At 45.1% G+C, this 19,055-nt stretch overlaps 1 long non-coding RNA gene across 1 annotated transcript; it reads left to right on the top strand.

The window, feature by feature from the left end:
• The first annotated feature begins 452 nt into the window (after positions 1-452).
• Positions 453-18,416, top strand: LOC144683934 (uncharacterized). Its single transcript, XR_013577367.1, has 3 exons — positions 453-540; positions 999-1,413; positions 18,204-18,416. It is a non-coding gene; the product is annotated as an uncharacterized LOC144683934 (long non-coding RNA).
• The last annotated feature ends 639 nt before the right edge of the window (positions 18,417-19,055 follow it).

Here is a 19,055-nt window from a genome sequence, read left to right as displayed (position 1 = left end):
ATTTTTAATAATGGAGGCTTAAAAGGTTATTTTCACATTTTCTGTTCCAAACAGAAAGTCCCTGAGCCTCCATAGGAGAAGCTCATTACCCCAAGTAGCTCCTCACAACCTGTGCTGTTCTAGGCTATTTAAATATTCTCACCAACATTTCCAGCGTTTTTTTAAAATGAAATAAAAGATAAAAATTTGATGAATTAAAGTTTTCCAAGATGGAAAGATGCTGATGAGCCGGCTTACCTCAATTCTCTCCCCTCCTCTCCTCGCCACAGGCTGTTTCAGAATTGAAACACTAACGACAGCGTGTCAATGACCGGCAGTAACCTTCACTCCTCCTGAGGGGGGAAACCCCGGAAACACGCGATTTACGTAATCTGATTCGATTCTCAACAGCCAATGGTGGCGTAGCTCGTGTGAGCCCCGCCCTCCTCCATTCCCCGCCCTGGCTATGCCACAACCGCAGTGTCCGTCTCTCTGAGCAATGCAGCTGCGCCAAGTTGTGGTCGTGCAGTCACAGGGAGAAAGAGCACGTTGCTGAGTTTGGTCTGCAAATGTATTATTTTGTGGATGAAACTCACTGATCAGAAAGAAGTGTATCCCACTGTATTTAAATGGAGTTTGTAATAATCAGTGTCAATCTTCCCTTCTACAATTTCCAAACGTATAATCATTGAATGGCACAAAGGAGGCCATTTGGCCCTTCGTCTCCATGCCAGCTCACTGCAAGAGTAACTTGCCTAGTCCCACTCCCCTACCCTTTCCCTGTAGCCCTGCAATTTTTTTTCTCTTCAAATAATTATCCCATTCCTTTCGGAAGGCCGCCATTGAATCTACCTCTACCACACACTCAGATGGTGCGTTCCAGGTATGAACCACTCGCTGCATAAAAACGTTTTTCACCACGTCACAGTTGCTTCTTTTGCCTTGTCCTTGTCCATGGCTTCATTTTATTCTATGTCTTATGCCATGGCTTAAAGAGAAATTTTTTCTCTTCCTTTCAGGTGTCAAAGAACGCTAGCTGTAGCTCTGAAGAAGGGTATACGGACTCGAAACGTTAACTCTGTTTCTCCCTCCGCAGATGCTGTCAGACCTGTTGAGTTTCCCCAACATTTTCTGCTTTTATTTCAGATTTCCAGCGTCCACAGCATTTTGCTTTACACTCAGTTTCTGACCTTATTACAGCCTTGGTTCAATCATGGGCAAAAGAGCTGAACTCCCAAGGTGGGGTGAGAGTGACTGCCTTTGACATCAAGGCAACATTTGACTGAGTGTAGCATCAAGGAACCCTAGCAACACTGGAGTCAATGGGAATCAGGGTAAAACTCTCCGCTGGATGGAGCCATACCTAGCACAAAGGAAGATGATTGTGGTTGTTGGAGGTCAATCATCTCAGTTCCAGGAGTTCCTCAAGGTAGTGTCCTAAGCCTAACCATCTTCATTCAGCTGCTTCATCAATTACCTTCCTTCCATCAAAAGGTCAGAAGTGGGGATGTTCACTGAAGACTGCCAATGTTCAGCACCATTCGCGATTCCTCAGATACGGAAGCAGTCTATGTCCAAATGCAACAAGACCTGGACAATATGCAGGCTTGGGGTAACAAGTGGCAAGAAACATTCTCGCCACACAAGTGCCAGGCAATGACCATCTCCAACAAGAGAGAATCTAACCATTGTCCCTTGACATTCAATGGCATTACCATCACTGAATCCCCATTAACAACATCCTGGGGTTTACCATTGACCAGAAACTGAACTGGACTAGCCATATAAATACTGTGGCTATAACAGCAGGTCAGAGACTAGGAATCCTGTGGCGAGTAACTCACCCCCTGACTTCCCAAAGCCTGTCCACCATCTACAAGGCGCAAGTCAGGAATGTGATGGAATTCTCATCACTTGCCTGGATGAGTGTAGTTCCAACAACACTCAAAAAGCTTGACGCCACCCAGAACAAAGCAGCCTGCTTGATTGGTACCCCTTCCACAAACATTCATGCACTCCACCACTGACGAACAGTGGCAGCAGTGTGCACCATCTACAAGATGCACTACAGGAACACACGAAAGCCCCTTTAGGCAGCACCTTCCAAACCCACGTCCGCTACCATCTAGAAGGACAAAGGGCAGCAGATACAAGGGAACGCCACCATCTGGAAGTTGCCCTCCAAATCACTCACCATCCTGAATCAACACACATACATACAGATCAGAAATGGGAAGTTAAGAGTCCAAATAAAAGTTTAAAAAGATTATTGAATCAACCTTTGGCATCTCTGTTGAGCAGAGATGGCAAAACATTGCAGTCGTTAAGTTGGGTGATTCCGGTAGACCTGACTTTGGCAGTTTTGCAGTAGGTTTGGAGGCACTTGGTCCTGTGGGATAGCTGAAGAAGCTGTCCTATTTCCTTTTTGATTGTGCCTTCTGGTGCCTTGCCTCCAGCAACAGAGAGAGAGAGACCTCGCCTGCAACTGCAGGGGTGATGAGCTGGTCTTCTTGTTGCGGTCACACACAGAACACACTAACACACACTGCACTGCTCTGAAGCTAGTTTTTTAACCTATTTTCCCCTCTGTATTCCTGTAAAGGAAAAAAGCCCATGTCTTGCACCCAGATTCTGTTTTCTTTGATCTTCAACCAGTTTACACATTCTGAGATATGAATCAACAGGATATGATGACTGCTGAGACGTGGTAATCAGTCCGCAAACTCAGGATCTTTTCTATCTCTCCTTTAATTGTCTATGCTTGAAGAAGGCCATGACACCATTCAGGTGCGACATTCCATGTTCTCTCAGGACAGGTCTGTCAGTATAATCCACATAGAAATTTTCCAGAAAGTGGTCACTATACATTATCAGCCTTCTTTCGCTCAGTGTCCTTGTTTGTATTTCTTTAAAAGCACGTGTCTTCCTTAATATGCCTATAAGCAATTCATAGATGTAATTGGCTTTTCACAACACCAAGAGTCTCTCCCACTTCTATTGCCTGCTACTGGCATATTTTGGAAGGATTAGCAAATTGGTACTCACCCAGTATGACCACATTATGAACACACTTTCCTTAGCTATCAAGTCTTGGAGTGGGACTTGAACCCCAAGCTCCTGGCTCAGAGACAGGGAGGCTACTACTGCACCACAAGACTGCAGGATAGGGACTTGGGTATTGTAATTGAGCATATGCCTGGATCGAATGTGGTGCTGCCCCATTTAATAACTGGGAAATTCTGATGCGGGGGTGGGGAAAGTTAGTGGGTGAGTCATCTCCCTGTACCTAATGCAGTGGGTGGGAAGCACTCGGAGCCTGTGACAGCTCAAACCAGACCAGCCTCCTCGACAGACACAGGCTCCTGGCATCACCTGAGCCTGAAGGAAACCACATGTGATTTAATTTTCCAACTTGTTGAACTATGTGCCTGGAACATTCTAGGTTATCTCGAGGATTGCAACTACTTAGTTACTTGTAGCCCTAGCAGAGGTCATGCCTGCTGAAAGCACACCATGCATCAACCTTCCAAAGACCCCAAAATATTTGTTGGCATTAAAAGAGGAGATACGTTCCCTTAACATTTATGGCCCGAGTTTGGCTTGAGAGAAAATCATTGAAAAAAAGGAACAAAAGGGAAAATATCCCAAATGCTAAGGGTCTGAAACAAGAAAGGGCAGCTGTGACAAGCCGTCTGATGAAAGGTCACGACCTGAAACTGTAACTCTGTAAGTCTCTCCACCAAAGCTGCCAGAGCTGCTAAGTATTTCTAACCTTTGTGTTTATGTCAGCTCTGGTTCAGTTGTCAGTGCTCCCACGTCTGAGTTATAAGGTTTTGGGCTCAAGTCCCACTCCAGGACTTCAGCACAAAGGTCAAGACTGAGATTCCAGTGCAGCGGTACGTGAGTGCGGCATTGTCAGTTGTTCTGCCTTTTGGATGACATGTGAGACTGAGGCCTGCTTCTCAGGTGGAACTATTTTAAGGAAGAGCCAGGTAGTTATACCTGGTGCCCTGGGCGATATTCAGCATTTTAAAAATTATGAAAGCATTAGTTTCAGATTATATGAGGTGGATGGAGTTGGTTAAGCCAGAAAACATGCATATAAAATTCTACAGAACTGCTGCCTTCCAGAACATATGATAGGAATGTAACAACAACAACAACTTGTCTTAATATAGCACCTTTAATATAGTAAAACCTCCCAAGACACTTCACAGGAGAGTTATCAAACAAAATATGACACCAAGCCATTTAATGCGATATCAGACAGAAAGAAGTAGTCTTTAATGAGTATCTTAAAGAAGGAAAGAAATCTCGAGAGGCAGAGTTTAATGGAGGGAATTCCAGAGTTTACGACCATGGCAGCTCAAGGCACAGTCATCAAGAAGGAGTGATTGACACACATACTGTCCCTTGCTGTTGAAAATCAGCTATCATTGTTCTGGTTGCCAAGAAGTTACGGCGTGCTGAACTAATGATTATCAACCAGTTGTTCTTACATCAATAGTGTTTCAAGCGCATTGTGTCAAAATGTCTTTTAGATCCTCTTGTTCCACATATTGATCAGTTGCAGTTTGCCTATCCACCTCATAAATCAATGGATGATGCTGTTCTGAGGTTGGTCCATTTGATCCTACAGCATACGGATAGACTGGGCAACCATGCTCATTCTAACTTTGTTGATTTTTCTTCAGCTTTTTCCTATTTTGGAGAGTACTTGAGAGTATTTTGATACTTGTAGGGTACTTGTAGATCTCATAAGGAATAACAAAGGAAACTATAGGAACTCTTTGGAGGAGCTCATAAAATGGTGCAATGATAACAATTCTCTTAAATTGAATGAAAACAAGATAAAATAACTAGTTATAGACTTTAGGAAAAGGCCAGTTAATGATATGGTACCAGTGAAAATTTATGATGTAAACACTGAAATAATTATTAAATACAAGTATCTAGGTATCAAAGTAAATGATAAATTGAATTGGAGGGAATAGTGTACAGAGTGGGTGGCCAGGGGAAATACATAATTATACTACTTCAGAAAATTAAAATCCCTTTGAGTAAATCCCACAATCATGAATATCTTCTCTATGGCCATGGTTGATCAAGCTATCCTTTCTGGATGTCTCTCCAGGCACTGTTGTCTTAAATAAATTGTAGTCTCTTTAAGGGTACAGACATTATTGAACCAGGCAGGAAGGTTACTTGGAGGCAAATCTTTCTAGAGGAAATCTGCTTTCTACGAATTTTGACGAAAGTTGAGTTTCATGAACAACGAGAATCACTCCTTGTTTCAGTATTACTGCTGGTTGTGTTCGGGGAAAAGGTTACAGTTCCTCAGATGCAGGGCAAACCGGTTCCTGAACTCATTTGTGCCCTTCTTTGAAAGAACTTTTAACAGAAGTTTGATGCATGGATGAGAATATGCATTCAAGATGGGACTCACTGACTGATTGTTTTAATGCATTGGAATAGTTTTAATTCATATTTTAATCAAAGTTAGACCTCTGTGATAGGGTAATTTTCTTTCTTTTTATTGTTATTATTCATTTATATGTATTTTCTGATGAATGAGCAATGTACCCAAAAGGAATTTCTGTATGGGCAATAAAGTGAAATTGGATGAATGAAGGAATGATTAAAATCAGGGTTGCTGAAGAGGCCAGAATTACAGGAGCACAAACATCTCAAAAGGTTTTTTTTATTTGTTCTTGGGATGTGGGCGGCACAGGCAACGCCAGCATTTGTCACCAATCCCCAATTGCCCTTGAGAAGGTGGCAGTGAGCCTCTTTCTTGAACAGCTGCAGTCCATGTGGTGTTAGGGAGGGAGTTCCAGGATTTTGACTCAGCTACAGTGAAGGAACATCGATATAGTTCCAAGTCAGGATGGTGTGTGGCTTGGAGGCGAACTTGTAGGTGGTAGTGTTTCCAAGCATCTGCTGTCCTTGTTCTTCTAGGTGATAGAGGTCGTGAGTTTGGAAGATGCTGTTGAAGGAGCCTTAACGAATTGCTGCAATGCATCTTGTAGATGGTACACACACCAGAAGAGAATAAATGTTTTAAGCTTGTGGATGGGATGCTGATCAAGCGGGTTGCTTTGTCTTGGATGGTGTCAAGCCTCTTGAGTGTGTTGAAGCTGCACTCATCCAGTCAGATTGGGTTGGAGGCGATTACTGGAATAGTGATGGTTGAGGCCATGGAGGGATTTGAAAGCAAGGGTGAGAATTTTTAAATTGAGGTGTTGCATAACCAGAGCCAATGCCAGTCAGCAAGAATGGGACTTTGTGAGAGCTAGGTGTTTTTTAAGAGGGAACTCTACAAGTTCCTGAGTGAAAAGGACACTTCCAATTAGCAAAGATGTGTTATTAGTTAGCTGGGGCAATGATAAATAATGGACTATCATTGACTCCTGGAGCTTTTCTTGATTGCTTAAGTAGGAGAATTTTCACTCTTTCCCAAATTGTCGCTGTTATTTTTGCCTATCCCAACAGATTGCTTGGTTAATGCTTGGGTATATAGGTTATGTGGTTGCAATGTATCTGGATGGGATGGGTAGAGTGATCTCATGTACAGATACATATCAACAAATTGTTATGGCAATAAAAAGCAAACAGGATCCTTGTTTTTGCATACAATACAAGAACAAAGAAATAATCCAGCATCCGCAGTAGCTTTTAGCTTTTTGTTTTTAACAAAGAAATAATGTTGGGCTTATTAAAAAAAACCTTATTTACGACACAATTGGAATATATTGTACAGTTTCTTTACCCTATTATAGGAAGCAAATAAAAGCATTAGAAAAGGGTGCAGCATTGATTCAGGCTTGTGAGGTTTCAGTTATGCAAAGAGACTTGAGAAGTTAGCTTTTGTTGACTGGAGCTGGGGAGGATCAGTTTACAAATGGTTTAGATAGTGGTTTACAAGATTATAAAGAGTTATGTTTGGGTAAACTGTGATGGATTGTTTGACTGTTCTATAAAAACAGTAAGGAGAGACCAAAAACTTAAGATCAGCATAAAAAGAAATAGAGGTTAGAATTTTCTTTTACGTATACTAAGTATTGTTAGATATGAAATTATCTGTTAAAAGTTGCCCAAAGTTTACAGCACAGAAAGTGGCCAAACTATCCTTTGTATCTGTGCAAGCCCTTTACTAGACCAAACGAAATTAATTCCACTGCATTAGTCTCGCTTTTGGTCCTGTATCTTTCTCGGCTTCAAATATTTAGCCAATTTTCCCTTAAAAGATGCAATGGTCTCTACCTCAACCACTCCTTGTGGCAAAACAGTCCATCCTATAACAACTCTGTGTGTAAAAATATTTGATCTAACCTCTCTCCTTGTTCTCAACATTACATTTATGATCCCTTGTCACTGATTCCCTGAACAAAGGATAAAGGGGGTGAAACTGGCCTAGGCCAGATGCGTGAGGCAAGTTTGTACTGAATAATTAGCTTATTTTTCACTGCACAAATTTTTTGTTCCCATTGACTTGGAAAATATTGTCAAAAGTTTTCATTTCATATCAAGTAAAAGTGACGGAGAGATGAAGGAAAGAGTCCCCAAAATTCTCACAGAACTATTTATCTGTGAACTTCAGTGGAAAGAAGTTCAGTCGCAATGAAAAATCAGCTGCTGATTTGCTAAACCTGTTTGGTGCTGCTGGCGTAGACCAATTTCACACCTGTAGCCTTTTCCTTTCCATTCAATCACAATCCTAAGAAAATCTAATGATTCTCCTTGTCCTACTCTCCTTCAGTACAAGTAGCCTGAGCATCCCTAGTTTCTGCTCATAACTGAGCCTTTCCTTTACTGGCATCATTCTGGTGAATCTACACTGTTTACTGTCTATAACTTTAATATCATTTCTATATTGAGGAATCAGGAACTGTATACATCACTGTAACTGTGACCTACTCAATATTTTGAAAGAATTTATCATTGTTTCTTTACCCTTGTACTCTGCCGTGACTCAGTTGGTAGCACTCTCACTCTGAGTTACCAGGTTCTAGCTCAAGTCCCATCCCAGGACTTCACCACAAGAATCAAGGCTGATGCTCCAGCGAAGTATTGAGGGAGTGCTGCACCTTCAGAGGTGCTGTCTTTCAGATGGGATGTTAAACTGAGGCCTTGTCTGCCTTCTCAGGTGGAAGTGAAAGATCCCATGGTGCTATTTAAAGTACAGCAGGGGAGTTATCCCTGGTGTCATAGCCAATATTTATCCCTCAATCAACACCACAAAAACAGATTATATGGTTATTATTGCATTGCTGTTTGTGGGAGTTTGCTGTGTGCAAATTGTCTGCCACATTTCCAACACCACAATAGTAACTAGTAACTACACTTCAAAAGTATTTTATTGACTGTAAAGTGCTTTGAGATGTCAGTGATCGTGAAAAATCCAAATAAATGCAAGTCTTTCTTTATGTTCCTATTTATAAAAGCCAAAATTGTGGGGTAGTTTAATGCCGTTATCTACTTACAACCATATTTTCAGGGAATTGTGTGTTTGAATCTCTAGGCCTCTCTGTTAATCCACATCCTTCAGCACCTTTCCTTTCAGAGTATACTCCAAATTCTAGTTTAACACATGCAGTTCCATATACTCACTAATGCCACAGGTAGAATGTATGTGCTTTCTTACTTATCGTCATCAGTATATTTTTTATGGGAAGAAGTGTGCCATTTCTTACCTGTTTGAGTGTCTACCCCAATTAAATAAATCAGCAGCAAGCTTTTGGGGGGTTAAACACAAAGAAGGTTAATTATTCCCACACACATACCCCAAATTAAACACAACATCGGACATACTTGTTCTCACACGCACACTTGCACATACAAAGATTAGTTACAGGTCATGCATTTTTAAAGATTATAGTTATCTCAGTCTCTGATATATGATCTCTGGTCTCCCGTGGCAGGCCTATAGTTTGAAGGATGATTTTGATGCTTTACAGTTGTAGTGAGAGGGCGGAAATTTCCATGCCCACTGGTGTTGGCCATCATGGCGGACGTGAGTGAACAATTGGTTCACGCCGTCGTGAAACCAGTTTGCAATCATCCGCTCTGGCCGTCAATGGTGGGTCATGTTTCCTACCGTCATACGTCGGGAACTTCATTTTAATACATTTGTATATCATTATAAGCCCAACTCACTGGAATCATCCCCCACGCTGGATCAGCTAGGCATGTTAGTGTGATTGCACACCAATGTTTTTCACAACTGAACATAAGCAACATGCATCTGGAGAGCTGCACTTCACTCGAGACTTTGAGGCTTGTTGCCTACCTTGCTTTGGGTAGCACTCGCAGTCATCAGCGCCAAGCTTTGGAGGCAGCACCACATCACTTTTAGGGAGGCTCACAGGTAGGTCTCTTCTTATGAGACCAGCCGTAAGGCAGGGATGACTTTTTAATGGCTGCAGAGCATGCTTGGGGAAGGGGGAGAATGCAGGGCTAGGGCAGTACTAGAGAATGGGGGTATCTCAGGGCGTATGTGGGAACACATGTTGATCTGTGCAAGTGGCCTCAAGAGGGTAAGGGCTCAGAAGGCAGTCTCCAGAGAAGATGAGGCCAGATGGAGATGTGAGGGTGTGTGTGAGATGGCAGTGAGTGAGATGCCAGTGAATGTGTGATGGGCTTATGAGTGTGTGAGTATAGAGTGATGAGATGGTTGACTTACCCTGGTGGCACGGATGAGATCATTCATCCTCTTTCTGCACTGGATGATGATCTGTGCAGGGTTGGCAGGCGTGACAGGTGAATCGGAGGCTGCCCGCCAGCAAAACAGCATGTTTCCTGGGAATGCATCATTAACGAGGTAGGATTAGGACAATATGGCGCAAACACCTGCCATTGCAGCCAGTGGGTAAAATGTCCTTTTTCCCTCCCACTACTGCACTTAGTGCAAATCTGGGATGATTCCAGCCAGAGTCTTGTAAAGCAAATGGTTTACAGCAGGTTGTGTGGTTTCTTGTAGCCGAATTTCTAGGAGGCTGGTTCCCAGGTGAAGTTTAACTAGAATAGGCCACATACTCTGGCAACCTGATGTCTCACAGCTTGTTTTCAAATCTGGTTCACAGACTGGCTGGACTGGTGGTTCAATGGCTTTGGTGGAACTAATTGCAAACAACTCCTAACTGATCTTTTAAACAGATAAACAACGTGGCTGCCTCCATGTGACTTTACCCAAGTTCAAAGTCTTTTTCCAAATAAGGTGGGGTATCCATGTTGATTACACATGCTATGTTGTGGATTAACACCTCTGAGTGCTTGAGGCAGTCATGATGATACAATAGGGCGGTGACAGGAGCCCTTCACTTCCATCTGCCACCAATTGAGTTTCAATCTTCCCTTTTGTTCAGTATGAAACATGGACAGGCAGCCTGGAAATTCCATTTCTTTTTGGGTTAGCCCATCCTTAAACAAGGGGCGAAATCATCCCACATTTGCACTAAGTGCGGTAGCGGGCAGGGAAAAGAACGTTCTATCAGCTCGTCACAATGGTGGCTTTTCACGCTGTATCATCCCAATCCCGCCTCATTAATCACGCATTCCCAGGAAATTTTGATTGCAGACGACCTCCGATTCGCCCACCCCCCCATGCCATCACCTCGCCACTTCATCACGCCGGGCGCCATATTTAAAGTGCAACCATGCATTACTCCTCTCAGAGCTTCCAGCCCAGAACTGCCGCACAGAAGACATGGTCCCAAAAGTCAAGATAATTGCCCTGGTTTAGTGATGCATCCTTCAAGTGCCTTTTGGACACTTTGGATGCCCGCCATGATGTTCCCTACCCCCGCCCTGGCTGCAAGAGAGGCAGCAACATCACCAATCCGGCTTGGGAGGCGGTGGCAGTGGTGGTCAGTGGACAACTGCCCAGTGTTGCAAGAGGATGAATGATCCCCTCCGCTCCGCTAGGTTAAGTCACCCTTCTCATCACTCTCAACTCACACATTCACAAACCCATCACACGATCACAGGGATTTCACTCACTGCAATTCAAGGGACATCACCATTCACTCTCTCACACACACTTTCATTATCCTCATCCTGTCCATGGGACCACTCACCACTCACACATGCCAGGCATATTTATCATCCAGCCTGGCAGGCGCCCCGCTTGTCCATCTGTATTCATGCAGGACAAGCTGGCACAAAACAAGAGGGAGAGGTCACAGACTCAAGGAGGAATGCCCGAAAACAAGGTCCTCCCGGACTTTGAAAATGGAGTCACACAGCTGGCTGGCGAAGATCACAGGCCACTGACATGCACTTATTATTTCTCCTTGCTTTCACAGGCATATTTGGGAAACAGCCAAGGAAGGCCATGATCCAAAGGCTCCAATCAAACCTCGAAGACACCTCAGAAGAAGAATCTGAAGGAACCTTCATTGAAGACCCATCACACGACTCATTCAGACCTTCCACCAGCGCAGAGACACATACCTCAGTGCAACCCAGTTCTAGAGTAGCCTCGGGGTCACAATCTGGAGAGCACATCACGCTGTCTGATCCACAGCAGGCAAAGGCAAGGATTTCCCAGGTTTCCAGCACTTGGAGGACTACTGGAGGGCAGAAATCTGCTCAGATGATGAGCCTGTGACAATACTTCAGTTGCTGGAGCTGCAAAGGCAAACTTGGGAACACCAGGAAGGGATGTCCGCTGCACTCCTCAGGTTGCAAGGCACGATGGAGGAGTCGATCCATTTTCAGTCTTCAGCTCCGGCATGCCAACACACCAAGGTCAACACTGATAGGATGGCAGCCGTCATAGAGACCTTGGTCCAGGACATTAAGTCCTGCAGTGCTGCGTGGGCTGAACTCCATCACTGACACCATATTTGGTCTCCAGCACTGTTAATGCAAGAGGGGTGTAGGGCAGCTTGATCTCACTCCAGCTTCCCCTTCTCCTGAAGGAGTCAGCCAGCTGCCCTCAGACACCCATTGGGAGGAGGATCAGCAGGTGCACACCCCGGGGCCATCTACCCAAGAGTGGGAGTGTCCGTTCCGTCCAAATCCCCTCTTCCTGTGACCCCAGCAAGTCCAGCTTCACGGACTGAGGAGTGTGCCACTGCCACAGGACCCAAAAGCAGGCCGTTGCCCTCTGGGCCTTAGGCCCTCTGGAGGACGCTGGCAAGATCATTACAGACAAGGCGTAGCAGTCAGCAGGCTGCCTCCATCTCTGGGTAGTACCAAGACGTAATGGCAGGATTAGGAAGGTTAAGAAGATGTAGTTGAACAGCCTGGGCACGGGTGTTAATCATTTGTACATAATGTTCACTATTGTAAATAAACTCCCAAGAATGTCTCCTTGTCTATGGTTCCTTGTTCTGATGAGCAGCGTTCGTGTCACTCAGATGTGAAACCTTGGTTCCTGCACAAGATAAAGGCAGGTGTCCCAGTCCAGGGCCTCTTTCCCAGCCTTCAGAGCAAAGTGAACTCCCTGGACACATTACTGATGCCTGCACCATTGTCATTGCTGCCAGAAGGTCATGGGCAGGCGTCACAGAGTTCCGTCATTCTCTCTGTGTGCTTTCAGCACCTTTGAGGTGGGGCTGACCCCCATCTTTTCAGCATCTTTGACTAGTGAAGCTGTGCTCCTGAAGGAGACAGGTGCTGAAGGCTGACAAAGGATCAGGTGCATTTAAAGTTTCACGGCTGCGTCTCCATGATATGAACCTGATCACAGAGTGCAAGCAAGTTGCCCTCAGCCAGACAGGAGTCAGACATTCACAGAGATAATGTGGAGATCTATGGCGTGCCCTCACTGCATATCGTCATCATCCTCCTGGAACTGAGCAGCGACTGGGGCCTCTGCTGTGTCTCCATGACAGGAGCATTATCATGGAGGGTATGTGTGCTGCCATCAGCCAGACTTGAGTCAAATGTTCACAGATGCAATATGATGATCTATGATGTCCCCTCGTTGCATGTTGCCATCATCCTCTATGAATCTAACAGCAATGAGGGCCTCCTGAGCGCGACTGCCTCATCTGATCAGTGCGACGTCCTCATCATCGTCATCCTCGCCTTCGAGGGCCTCCTCACCCTCATCCCCATCGATGTCCTCCTCATTGGAGGAGATGTGCAGATCCTCCATCTCCTCCTCAGCCAGCTTCCCTCCCCAATGCAGTGCCAGGTGGTAAAGGGTGCAGCAGACGATGACGATGCGTGATACCCGCTGTGTACTGTATTGCAGGGCTCCACCAGACCGGTCCAGGCACCGGAACCTCATTTTCAGCATACCATTGGTTTGCTCCGTCAAAGTGCGAGTTGCAGCATGAGGCTCATTGTACCTTCGCTCTGCAGCAGTTTGAGGCCGCCTCACAGGTGTCATCAGCCACAACCTCTGCGGGTAGCCCTTGTACCCGAGGAGCCATCCCTGCAGCCTCTGTGGACCCTGGAAGACGTCAGGGATCTGAGACCGACTGAGAATGTAGGAGACGTAGACACTCCTTGGGAACCGTGCACAGACCTGCAGGATGTGTTTGTGGTGGTCGCACACCAGCTGCACATTCGGGAAATGAAATCCCTTGCGAGTTGACAAAGTTGACTGCTTGTTGCCAGGGAGATCTGAGCGCCACATGAGTGCAGTCGATGGCACCCTGCATCAGTGGGAAACCTGAGATCTGGGCAAATCCCAGCACTTTTGCATCCTGGCTTTCCTGGTCCCGGGCAAAATGCCTTTGCAAAGATGGCATCTGTGACCTCCTGGATGCACCTGTGGGTGTGGAGGCCTGCGATACCCCATAGATGTCACCTGTGGAGCCCTGAAAGGTGCCAATAATGTACAAATTGAGCACCACGGTCACTTTCACAGCCACTGACAGTGGGTGCCATCCATGCCCCCATGGTGCCAAATCCTGCAGCAGTTCCCTGGACATGCGCAGTCTTTGGTGACACTGGCTCTTGGTCATCTGCAGGAATGAAAGGCAGTAACTATAAACCCTTGGTCTAGATAGGTGCCTACAAGCGATGGCTGGCTGTGGCTCCTCAGCGGCGTGTGCGGGAGCCCCAGCCACCCCTTCTTCCTAAAGGTGCTGCTCCTCCCTCTGCACAGCTAGGCGCCTCCGTGACCTTCTTCTCCTTTATCTCCACTCTCTGTACGTCATGAGGCATACAGCCAGGTAACCAGGCTTCATGCTCCTGATGCACTCCTCCTGCAGGACGAAAGAGAGAGACGTGTAGATTAGTTTGGGTGCACTAAAAACCTCTCTTGGTGAAGTCTGAAAGCCCCTTAACGCATTCCAGAGAGTGCTGGCCACCACTTAGATTGTCAAAGTTTAGTGCGCTGCATGGCAGCCCAAGACCCCGCCTAACTCCGCACCACTCCTCCTGAACAATTGGTGGCAGCTTCACCCATTGGACTGCATGCTGTGCTGTCAGCTAAGGCGCAGGCATTCTCCTAACCCACGCTGCAAGGCTGCACTGTTAGCTTGAGCCATGGGGGAGACTGGTCCAAACCGGGATGATGACATTGCAAGGGGCTGGGAGCGCCTCCACCAATGACTGCTCCATGGCCAGCTTTAGCAAGGAGATTGTACAATGTGCCCAGTCATCCAACTGTTCTTCAGTCCACTAAAATGCTCATTCGTTTGCAGTCTGTGCCGAAGGGGTGGAAAGCTCTGGAGAACTTGGTGGCACTTTCATGCCTCTGCGTTGCATGAGTGGGCAGATAAGCTAGAGACCCAACTCCAAGCATGTCAATGTGGCTGCACCTGAACTATCTCAGCCGGAAAAGGGGACTTGCCTGTGCCCTTGCCTGAATGCGCAGCGCCTCAACCTTGAGGCCCAACAGACGACCCTCAGGAAGTGCACAACATTACTGTGCACTCACCTCCGAGTTCCCCTCAAAGTGCAGATCATCAGCTGCATGCCTTACACATGCTGTTGTGAAACACGTTGACGTGCAAACATGCCAACGTGCTCAGGTGATCCAGCATGGGCGGGTGATTCTGGTGAGCTAGGCTTATAATGATATGCAGATGTATTACAATGAAGTTCCTGTCTTGATGGTAGGAAATGTGACCCCCCATTGACGGGTGGAGTGCATGATTGCAAACTGGTCTCATGATGTCGTGAAACCGATTTTTGGCCTTCCTGCCATTTTGACCCCCATGCTGCCAAAATCGCCTGATGCCAGCAGGCACAGAAGGGGAGGTGATGGTGGAGTGGTATTGTTGCTGGACTAGTAATCCAGACACCTGGGATAGTGCTCTGGGGACCTGGATTCAAATCCTGCTATGGCAGATGGTGGAATTTAAGTTCAATTAGAACCTGGAATTAAAAGTCTAATTATGACCATGAAACCATTGCTGATTGTTGTAAAAACCCATCTGGTTCACTAATGTCCTTTAGGGGAGGAAATCTGCCGTCCTTACCTAGCCTGGCCTACATGTGACTCCAGACCCACGGCAATGTGGTTGACTCTTAAATGCCCTCTGAACAAGGGCAGCTAGGGATGGGCAATAAATGGTGGCCTAAACTGCGATGCCCACATCCAATGAATAAAAAAAAATCCGCCCAAAGAGTTGTATGAATACCCCTGTGTGATAGCTGTGAATGTCCATATTTAATTAAGCATTCACATGAGGCTTGACACTGACTGTAGTTGAAATACCAAAGGTCACATGATTTGCAGCACCCATTTTAATAGCTTGTTTGTGTCCAATTTTTAACAGTATTGACTGAACGTTTATAACATACTGACACGTCTATGGCCGGGGGAATGATGGAACTTTGATGACTTTTCTTTACGTGGCTTCCTTGCAAAGCAACAGAAAACGTATGCATACATTCTTCACACATTCTGTCATCTGCACTGCAATCTAGTACTGCTGCTGTTTCCCTGCCTGTTGCATCCCCTTTTAAAACCCCCAGTTACATGTTATCCAATGAGGGGGGTTCATTAATATCTGTACGCAAGGTTTTGAGAATAGTAGACATGTGATTTTTAATTAACAGTTCAGGGAGCTCAAACTCCAGGTTGGCCCCTGGGGAAGAGTCAGATTTCACAGACCTGGGTTCTGTTTCAAAACTTGCAGTATGTATGGTTATTTGCTTGTGTTGCTGGAAAGACTTTTAAGCCTTTCATGGTTGCTTCCATGAACCATGGGTCTGATAACTTAGGATCTGATGCATTGATGATTCTTATTTCTAGGGTGACGTTATGTGGTATATTGCTTTTAATCCCTTGTGAGTTGCCTGAGCTCTCCCCCTGCACCTTGTCCCCATTGGGCTCAGATGTTGAACTGCTGGTTTTGGGTGGATTTAAGTTTTGAACCTGATCCTGTGTTGGTTGCACTTATACTTCCTTTGTGGCTTTTACAAGTGTTGTTCATCTTAGGGTGTATTAAATTCCCCTCCTCTTTTACTTCGGGCATGGGATTGTCCTCAGTTTGCTTCATGTCCTCTTGGACTCTACTGCCTGCAGGTGGTTGGCCAACTTCGGCTGCACTCCTTGTAGCGCTTTGCACTTTGACAAGGTGAGGCATTGGCTTCACTGTCTGCTGGTTTAGGAACTTTCTGTGTCTCTTTCCTGGAGGAAAGTGTCTGCTAACCAGACCGCTGGTTCAGCCCCTTCATTCTTTTTAAATTCTTTGGGCCTTGCCTTGGCCCCTCTAAACTACACCTACTGGTATTGGCCTCTTTTGCTTGTACGGGTTCCATCCTCACCCCCTTTACTTCAGAAGGCTTTCTCTTGGCCTTCGTGAAGTCCTCTGGCTTTCCTATTGTTTCCCTAATCCCTTAGTGGCCCTATTGCCCTCATAGGATTTTAGGGGCTTCCTCAGTTTTCTGCAACTGAGCAGAATTTTGCCGCTTCCTTTCTGTTTTCTCAGTCTCCATGGGCTGCTTTGGACGCTCTGGACATAGTAACTGGCACCATGCCAAATCATTTCCCAGCAAAAGATCTACCTCCTGTGTGGTAACCTCAGAACAACCCTGACCATCACCACACCAGTCATCAACTTATTCTGCAGGTAAATATTTACTAAGGGAACTTTTAAATATGCACTGTGGTGTTTGTCCTGCTTTCGGGTGACATCTTAGCAATCTTTGCTCCAAGAAGTGTTTGAAGACACTCTCAGTCTCTAAAAATGATTATTTCTTTCCTCTGAGCCTGTGATACGAAAGGGCTCATTTTCTCTTTGTGCAAGTAACCTTGGCAGCTATTCTTCCTATCCCTTGCTAAATTTGAGTCTGGCCTCTGTACATTTAAGGCTATCGACACAGTTCTGACTGCAGCTCCCCCTGTTGGTCTTTTGGAAAGCCAACGTTTTCCTTCAAGCTTTCCTCACATGCAGGGTGGGTCTTGGCTGGTTTATCTCCCAGGTTCTTTCTTTTTAAAGTTGGGGTTTGATCTTTCCTGTCTTCTCTACTTTCCTTCCCTCTGGAGTGAATCTCTGTTCCATCTATTTCCTCCTTATCCCTCCATAGGTTGTAGAAATTACTAGACCCTTTTGTTTTTTGGTTTAGGAGTTCATGGGTTAATTCATAGTCATCAGCCATGGTGGCTGTGTCTCTGATTTTTGAAACCCTTTGTTCCTCTCTGAGAGTTTTAAGGCTGTATGGGAGGCAGTTTTTGAACTCCTCCACCAGTACTATCCTAACCCATCCTAGGTGTGGTCAATTTTTTGGGTTCACAACCACTGATCAAATGTTAGCTGTTTAATTCTCTTGAGTTCAAGGAAGGTTTGAGTGGGCTTTTTATGAGAGTTCTGGAACTGTTGGTGGCATGCCTCTGGTGTGGGTTCATAAGCCTTTGCCAGTTCATAACTCTCAGAACCATCAGAGGGCAACAGGCAATAAACCTCGTGGGCTTTCCCCTTTAAGTGACCTTGCATCAGAAGAGTCCAGGCTTCTCCCAGCCACTTTAGTTGATCTGCCAGGAGGTGAGGGTGGAAGTGGCAGGAGGGAGATACTTCAGGAGATGGTTTGTAGTAGAATGGAAAAGGGGTAATCTTTGCATTCCAGGGTGCTCCTGCAAAAAAGTTTTAAAATGTACAAAGTGTTCATCAACTGAGGTAGATATTGTGGCATAAAGTATTGAAGAAAACTTCTGCGAACAAAAGCCAAAACCTTAATGGAAGATTAACCTTTTCATTTATTCCATTCAATATTATTGATCTCCTGGAAATGAATATTGGCTCCTTCACATTGATTCCACAATAAAATAATTATTGTTTTCTCACAGATTGTCTGGTGGTCTTGTGATGCAGTGGGTAGTGTCCCTGCCTCTGAGCCAGAAGCTCCGGGTTCAAGTCCCACCCAAGGACTCAATGGCCAAGGAAGATGGATTCATAATGCAACCAAACAGATTGATTATCAATCTGCAAATCCTCCCAACACATGCCAGTGGTAGGAGTGGGAGAGATTCCTAATCAACCATGTGATGGAAAGGAAGTTGGAGCCTCCACCATCACTACCCATAGCTCCAGACTACAACATACATGTGAAAGTGCATGATGCCATGGCAACTCAGACTCCCTGAGTAAACTGTAACGCACAACTGATTGTCTTTTAAGTGTCCAAACAAACGTATGGTACTTTATACTAACATGGTAGCCAATTAAAATAATTTGAACTCACTCATGCCTCATACTTATAAATAAACCACCTCATGATTTATGACTTATGTTTTGACCACAAATATATAGATATCTGGAAATAGGTCACTCTGACTTTGAGCATGATGGGTGACATTAAGATAGAGAAACAGTAAACATTAATTACTACAATGATGATTTTCCCTTTGGTGTGGAGATTCATATTTCTTAGGAACAGGAGTAGGAGCCTGTGTGCCATTCAATTAGATGTTGACTGATTTGTGACCTAACTCCATATACCTTCCTCTGCCCCTTATCCCTTAATATCTTTGGATAACAAAAATCTAATATTTGAATTTAACAATTAATCTGGCATCCACTGACACTTGCAGAATAGCTTCCACCACCCTTATTTTTTCGTCTTTTTCTCTGCACATGTTTTCTCATTATTGTTGCTATTCTTAACTCTTTCATTTTTCTCTCTTCCTTTTTCTGTGAAGAAAACTAACAGACATAACTCTATAC

The sequence above is a fragment of the Cetorhinus maximus genome, chromosome 8, assembly GCF_964194155.1.
Source record: "Cetorhinus maximus chromosome 8, sCetMax3.hap1.1, whole genome shotgun sequence".
NCBI classification, from domain to species: Eukaryota; Metazoa; Chordata; class Chondrichthyes; order Lamniformes; family Cetorhinidae; genus Cetorhinus; species Cetorhinus maximus.
The sequence above is the reverse complement of the archived record's forward strand: the minus strand, read 5'-3'. Positions and strand labels throughout refer to the sequence as shown.